Source organism: Rhinopithecus bieti, unplaced genomic scaffold (assembly GCF_001698545.2).
Source record: "Rhinopithecus bieti isolate Rb0 unplaced genomic scaffold, ASM169854v2 scaffold_7683, whole genome shotgun sequence".
Lineage (NCBI taxonomy): Eukaryota > Metazoa > Chordata > Mammalia > Primates > Cercopithecidae > Rhinopithecus > Rhinopithecus bieti.
In genome coordinates, this window is record NW_016805834.1 from 2,774,001 (window position 1) to 2,782,535 (window position 8,535).

An 8,535-nucleotide genomic window follows, 5' to 3' on the forward strand; every position below is an offset into this window, starting at 1 on the left:
CCATGGATGGCTGGTATCCTAGCTGCAGGAGATCGCATGGCCCCTACGAGCATTTAAGTTGGCAGGGAAAACTACCAGGAGAGTCAGTAGAGACAGAGATCCAGTCTGCACGGAACCTGGGGAATTTGGTGTACAAAGAGGTGCAGAGGAATACGGACATACCACAAGGCTCTCCATACTCCTCTAGGTGGCTCTGACCTTTGTCAACTGCTTGACCTGGCAAGCAGGGCTGTCTTTCTCATGGGACCAAGATAACTGTGATTTACACACACACACCCCCATCCACTGGTCCCTCCCAGGGTCCCTGCCTAGCCACTTCCATGAAATCAGGCACACAGTAAAGCCTCCCCTGCTCTGCCAGAGCACTTTTGCCAATCACCGATGCCATAGTGCTATTACTGGTGGCCCCTGCTACCCCACCATAGCACTTTCACTTGTGGCCCCCACTGCTCTACTGGAGCACTTTCACCAATGGTCTCCCAGCTGTCTTGCTGGAGTGCTTTTGCTGGCAATTCCTGATGCAGCACTTTAGCCAGCAGCCACCAACAGAGCACTTTTGCCAGTGACCTAGGAGCACCTCAACCCTCCAACCTCCATACAGCCAGTGCTCAACCTAGAAGGGCCAGAGGGCAAAGGCGTGGGGATGGTCCCAGACACCTAGGGCTAGAGGACACAGCTCAGGAGTGCTATACTAAGGCTTGTCCATCTGAAAACATCCATAACTCCAACTTATAGTTGAAGTCAATCAACCATATTCAACATAAATGATCCATGAATTGAAAGATGATATAACCATTTTAAGAAAGATTCAAACTGAACTTCTAGAATTGAAGAATTCACTACAGCAATTTTGGAATACAATGGAAGTATTAAAAACAGAATAGTCCAAGCTGAGGAAAAAAATCTCAGAGCTTGAAGATTGCTCCTTCAAATCAATGCAAGCAGACAAAAATATAGAAAAAAGAATTTTTAAAAATGAATAAAACCTCTGGGAAATATGGGATTATGTAAGGAGACCAAACCTATGACTCATTGACATTCCTGAAAGAGAAGGAAAGAAAGTTAGCAGCTTGGAAAACATATTTCAGTATATAATTTACAAAAATTTTCCCAATCATGCTAGAGAGGTTGACATGCAAATTCAAAAAATTCAGAAAACCCCTCCCTGCAAGATACTATACAGGATGACCATTTCCAAGACACAGTCATCAGATTGTCCAAGACCAATGGGAAAGGAAAAAATCTTAAAGGTAGAGAAAAGGGGCCAGTCACTTAAAAAGAAAACCCCATCAGGTTAACACTGGACCTTTCAGCAGAAACCTTACAAGCTAGAAGAGATTGGGGGCCTATTTTCAGTGTCCTTAAAGAAAAGAACTTCCAACCAAGAATTTCGTATCCAGCCAAACTAAGCTTCATAAGCAAGGGAGAAATAAAATCCTTTTCAAACAAGCAAATAATAAGGAAATGTTTTACCACTAAGCCTGCCTTACATAAGGTCCTTAAGGAAGTGCTAAATATGACAACAAAAGAAAGATTTCTGCCATCAAAAAAAAACACACACACACACACTTACGGGTGTCAGGGGGCAGGGGCCAGTGTAGCCTCTGTGCCTCGTTGTCCCTGGCATCGCCCATACATCACTCAGGCCGCCAGCACCATGAAGATCTGGACTTTGGAGCACGTCTTTGACCATCCGTGGGAAACTGTTACAACAGCTGCAATGCAGAAATACCCAAACCCTATGAACCAATTGTGATTGGAGTTGATGTGTTGGACAGACATATAGATCCCTCTGGAAAGTTACACAGCCACAGACTTCTCAGCACAGAGTGGGGACTACCTTCCATTGTGAAGTCTCTTATTGGTGCAACAAGAATGAAAACATAAACGCAAGAACATTCTGTAGTTGACCCTGTAGAGAAAACAATGAAACTTAAATCTACTAATATTTCATTTACAAATATGGTTTCAGTAGATGAGAGACTTATATACAAAGCACATCCTCAGGACCCAGAATAAACTATTTTGACTCAAGAAGCCATTCTCACCATGAAAAGAATTAGCCTCAGCAGTTACTTTGAAGAACTGATGGCAAGTATGATATCCTCAAATGCTAGTAAAGGTCGAGAAGCAATAGAATGGGCAATATATAAATTAAGTGCTGAGACTGAGGAACTGACAGCCTCAGCAAAAGGAAGCATAAGGACTCCAATGGCGGCAGCAGCATTTGCAGAGAAGTGATCATGACAGTTGGTAGACAATGTTGGGTAGCCCAGGTCTCTCCAAGCTGACTGTATATTTATTTGTTATTTTAAAAATACAACTATATTTTAGGTAGTTTTTTTTTTTTTTTTTTGATAAGCTGGTGTAAGTCTATGTGATTTTTGATCAAAATGGATTCAGGACCTCTAAATAAAAGGAATCATCTGAAATTAATGTTGTTTGAAATTACTATCTGATTTTGAGGGTTCCAGTCTTTCTGTGAAAATTCAACAAGAACTCCTTGGAAATTGGTATTGATATTGAATCTCCTTAAGGTAGAATTTTCAAGCTTTTCATATATTGGAACTCTACCTGACTTTGGACCAACCCCAGAACAGAGCAGAGCCACCTCCTATAGATGCCCATTGCCCTGCTGCTGTACACTTCAACAGCTTGTACAAGGGAACTCACTTAAAAGGACAAATTGTGTAGTTTTATAATATATTTTGTGTAAAATAACTTGCTGTGCTATAAACCACCATTCAAAACCAGTGTTTTGATTTGGTACTTAAATATTTTTGGAGTGAAAATTATCACTAAAGTAACAAGACTCCAACAAAAGTATGGTTTCATTACAGAGTACTGTATTGATTTGCCAAAGTTTTGTATCTTAGTAAAGGTATTAACTTCCTTGGATTTGTACTTTGTGATTTAGTATGCTGTATCATGGGCTGGTTATGTTTACTGAAAAAAAAATAAAGTCATTACCTGGGTTTTGCAGTGCTCTAACTTAAAGAGAAGAACAGCTGTTCACATCTTTTAGCATTTCACATTTGCCTAACTTAAAATTTTTCATGTGTCAAAATCATGGTTTTGTAATTGCTAAGGTATGATATGTCAGATTATTTGAATATAATCACTTTTTGAAGTAATTGTGACCAAAAAACATCTTTTTTACATGAAGGAGCTGCACATCATTTGAAATTACTCAAATGATGTCTTGCTGTGAAGCATAAACCCCAGGTACCTAATGTTTTTAATAATACAGTGCCACTGCAGGATTTGGGGGTGGTGGGGAAGAACAAGGATAATGGTGGGGGGAGGCTTGGCCTGAAACTAACCACTAAGTGAATTGTACTGCAGCTTTTATTTATGGGGATTCCTTATTTGGGATGTCAGAGGGCAACTTCAAATTGAAAAACAATTCAGTAAATGTACTTAGTTTTATATTTTATAGCAGGCAATTATCAACCACTAAATAATAGCTTTGACATTTGCAATTGTTGCATAGAGAGTATTTTTGCTACAAGATGATTAACTCTTGCCTTTATTTTACTGTGCTTAATGTGTGATAAACTTCTAGTCATGTTTCCTATCAAAGAAACCAGTTAATATATATACATAAACCACAGCAATAGTATAACAAACTATTTTTAAACTATCATTTTTCTACTTAAAAATTGTTTAGCTTAAGAATTCTTAAGACATTTGTAAAANTAGCAGGCAATTAACCACTAAATAATAGCTTTGACATTTGCAATTGTTGCATAGAGTATTTTGTTAGAAGGTGATTAGCTCTTGCCTTTATTTTACAGTGCTTAGTGTGATAAACTTCTAGTCATGTTTCCTATCAAAGAGACCAGTTAATATATGTACATAAACCACAGAAATAGTATAACAAACTATTTTTAAATTATCGTTTTCCTACTTAAACATTGTTTAGCGTAAGACTTCTTAGGACATTTGTAAAAGCAGGTTAAATTTAGTAAGGTTTCTGATTATTTTTTGTAACCAGAGATAGTTTTACAAGTGAAATAACATTTCAGCTAAATAAAGTATCACTAAATAATTGATATTTGGTGAAAATCTGCCTTGTATACTTTCTGCAAATTATACCTGTTCTGAAAAGGTGTAATGCTCTAAAGATAAGAGATTTTAAACAAATCCTTATCTTTTGATCTTTTAAACTCTGATCTAATGATAAAATTCTATAAATTTTCATTTTCCAGTGTAGTTAGTTACCTTTTTTGAAATAGCTGATAATTGATAGCTTTTACCTGTTAAACATAAATACACAGCAAGCAAATGTATTAAAGAGGATTAAACTGGAATAAGTGTTCATAAATGAAACCTTCAGACTATTTAATACTAAAGTTGAAAAGTAGATTCAGAAAACTTTTGTTAATAAAACTTTCTTTTAAGTGAAAAAGAAAAGCACACTTAACTACGTAGCCCACTGACACTAGCAAGCAACTATACAATCAAGCTTACCTAACGACCAGCCAACAACATAATGATAGGATGAAACCCTCATCTATCAATATTAACCTTGAATGTAAACAGGCTAAATGCCCCATTAAAAAGACATAGAGTAGCAAGTTGGATAAAGAACAAAGACCCAACTGTCTGCAGTCTTCAAGAGATCCGTCTCACACATAACACCCATAGGCTCAAAGCAAAGGGATGGAGAAAGATCTATCATGCAAATAGAAAACAAAAAAAGAGCAGGGATTGCTAGTCTTATGTCAGATCAAAAAGACCTTAAACCAAAATGATCAAAAAAGACAAAGAAGGGCATTACATAATGATAAATGGTCCTACAGGAAGACTCAACTATCCTAAATATACACGCACCCAACACTGGAGCACGCAGATTCATAAGACAAGTTCTTAGAGACTTAAAAAGAGACTTAGCCACACGATAATAGTGGCAGACTTCAACAGCCCCACTGACAGCATTAGACACATCATCAAGGCAGAAAACTAACAAAGATATTCTGGACTTAAACTCAACACTTGACTAATTGGATTTAATAGACATCTACCGAATACTCCACCAAACAACAGCAGAATTACATTTTTCTTATCTGCATATGGCACATACTCAATATCAACCACATGCTCGGCTGTAAAGCAAGTCTCAATAAATTGTTAAAAAACTGAAATCATACTAACCACCCTCTTAAATGACAGTGCAAAAAAAACCAGAAATCAATAACAAGATCTCTCAAAACAATACAATTATACAGAAATTAAACAGTTTGATCCTGAATAGCTTTTGGGTAACGAACAAAATTAAGACAGAAATAAAAAACTTTTTGAAACTAATGAAAACAATGATACAATACACCAAAGTCTTTAGAAAACCATTAAAACAGTGTTAAAAGGAAAGTTTATAGTACTAAATGCATACATCAAGTAGTTAGAAAGATCTCAAATTAACAACCTAACATCATATCTAGAGGAACCAGAAAAACAAGAGCAAATTAACCCCAAAGCTAGCAGGAAAAAAGAAATAACCAAAATCAGAGTAGAACTGAATGAAATTGAGACTCAAAAATCTATTAAAAAGATCAATGAAACCAAAAGTTTGGTTTTTTCAAATAATAAATAAGGATGATACACCACTAGCTAGGTTAACAAAGAAAGAACAAGAGAAGATCCAAATAAGCACAATCAGAAATGACAAAGATGACATTACAACTGACCCCACCAAACAAAAAGTCCTCAGAGACCATTACTAACACCTCTATGCACATAAACTAGAAAACCTAGAAGAATTGGACAAATTCCTGGAAACACACAACCTCCCAAGAATAAACCAGAAAGAAACTGAAACCCTGAACAGACCAATAACAAGTTCCAAAACTGAATCAGTAATTTAAAAAACCTAACAGCTAAAAAAGTCCTGGACCAGATTCACAGCTGAATTCTACCAGACATACAACAAAGAACTAGTACAAATCCTACTAAAATTATTCCAAGAAATCAGGGAGAGGGGGACTTCTCCCTAACTCATTCTACAAGGCCAGCATCATTCTGTTACCAAAACCTGGCCCAACAAAATACTAGCAAACTGAATCCAGCAGCATATCAACAAGTTAATTCATCATGATCAAGTGCGCTTTATCCCCAGGATGCAAGGTTAGATCAACATACACAAATTAATCAGTGTGATTCACCATGTGAAGAGAATTAAAAACAAAAATCATATGATCATATCAATAAATGCAGAAAAGACTTACAATAAAATTCCACACCCCTTCATGTTAAAAACCCTCAACAAACTAGGCATCAAAGAAACATACTTCAAAATAATAAGAGCCATCTATGACAAACCCACAGCCAACATCATACTGAATGGGCAAAAACTGGAAGTATTCCCCTTGAGAACTGGAACAAGACAAGGATGCCTATTCTCACTATTCCTATTCAAGATAGTACTGAAAGTTCTAGCCAGAGCAATCAGGCAAAAGAAAGAAATAAAAAGCATCCAGATAGGAAAAGAAGAAATCAAATTATCTCTCTTTACTGACAATGCAATACTATACCTAGAAAACTCTCAAGAAATCTGCCAAAAGGCTCCTAGAACTGATAAATGACTTCACTAAAGGTTCAGGTTGCAAAATCAATGTACAAAACTCAGTAACATTTCTATACACCAATAACGTTCAAGCTGAGAGCCAAATCTAGAACATAATCCCATATATAATAACCAGAAAAATGATTTTTTAATAAAACTTAGGAATACAGCTATCCAAGGAGGTGAAAGATCTCTACAATGAGAATTACAAAATTCTGTTGAAATAAATCAGAGATAACACAAACAAATGAAAAAACATTACATGCTCATGGATTAGAGGAATCGATATTGTTATAATGGCCATAAGCCCAAAGCTTACAAATTCAATGTTATTCCTATCTACCAATGTCATTTTTCACAGAGTTAGAAAAAATGATTCTAAAATTCATATGGAACCATAAAAGAGTCCAAATAGCCAAAGCAATTATAAGCAAAAAGAGCAACGCTGGCAGCATCTTACTACAAGATTTCAAACTATACTATAAGGCTACAGTAACCAAAACAGCATGGTACTGGTAAAAAGACAGACACATAGACCAATGGAACAGGACAGAAAACCCAGATATAAAGCCACACCTATAACCACCTGATCTTCAACAAAATTGACAATAAAAAGCAATGGTAAATTGACTTCTGTTATTTATTCAACAAATTGTTCAGGGATAACTTGGTAGGCATATGCAGAAGATTGAATCTGGACCCCTACCTCTCACCATATACAAAAATTAACTCAAGATGGATTAAAAACTCAAGTATAAAATGTAAAGCTATTAAAATTCTAGAAGAAAAACTAGAAAATACCATTCCAGACATGGACCTTGGGAAATAATTTATGTCTAAGTCCACAAAAGCATTTGCAACAAAACCAAAAATTGACAAGTAGAAACTAATTAAATTAAAGAGCTTCTGCACAGCAAAAGAAATTATCAATAGAGTAAACAGACAACGTACAGAATGGGAGAAAATATTCACAAACTATGCATCTGACAAATGTCTAATATCCAAAATCTATAAGGAACTTAAAAATTCAATGATCAAAAAACAAATGATCTCATTTAAAAATAGGCAAAGGACATGAACAGACACTTCTCAAAAGAAGACATTCATGTGGCCAACAAATACATGAAAAAAGCTCAACATCAGTAATCATTAGAAAAATGCAAATCAAAACCACAATGAAATACCATCTTATGCCAGTTAGAATGGCTATTATTAAAAAGTCTAAAAATAACACGTTCTGGTAAGGTTGCAGAGAAAAGGGAACACTTATACACTACTGGTTGTTATGTAAATTAGTTCAGCCTCTGTGGAAAGCAGTTTGGAGATTTCTCAAAGAACTTAAAACAGGACTAGCATTTGACACTGCAATCTTACCCAAAGGAAAATAAATCATTCTACCAAAAAGACATACACACACACAAATGTTCATTACAGCACTATTCACAATAGCAAAGACATAGAATCAACCTAGATGCTCATCAATGGTGGACTGAATAAAGAAAATGTGGTATATACCCACTATGGAATACTATGCAACCATAAAAAAGAATGAAAATGTGTCCTTGCAATAACTTAGATGAAGCTGGAGGCCATTATCATAAGCAAACTAAGTCAGGAACAGAAAATTAAATATCACATGTTCTCACTCATAAGTAGGAGCTAATATTGAGTACACATGGGCATAAACATGAGAACAATGGAAACCTGAGACTACTAGAGAGGGGAGGATGAGAGGGTGAGAGGAAGTAAAGGTTGAAAAACCATCCAGTACTATGCTCCCTACCTGGGTGATGGGATCATTTGTACACCAAACTCCAGTAACATGCAATTTACCCTTGTAACAAACCTGCACACGTACCTACTGAACCTAAAATGAAAGTTGAAAGAAAAAAACAAGAAAATAGAACAAGAAGGAAGAATTGCTGCAATCCATTGAAAATTCTTGTTAGCGAAGAATTGGGTCAGAAGTT

The 8,535-nt window shown here is 36.0% G+C and overlaps 1 pseudogene; it reads left to right on the plus strand.

Moving 5' to 3' along the window:
- The first annotated feature begins 1,657 nt into the window (after positions 1-1,657).
- On the plus strand, positions 1,658-2,241 carry LOC108530769 (PRELI domain containing protein 3B-like; annotated as a pseudogene).
- Positions 2,242-8,535: the final 6,294 nt, after the last annotated feature.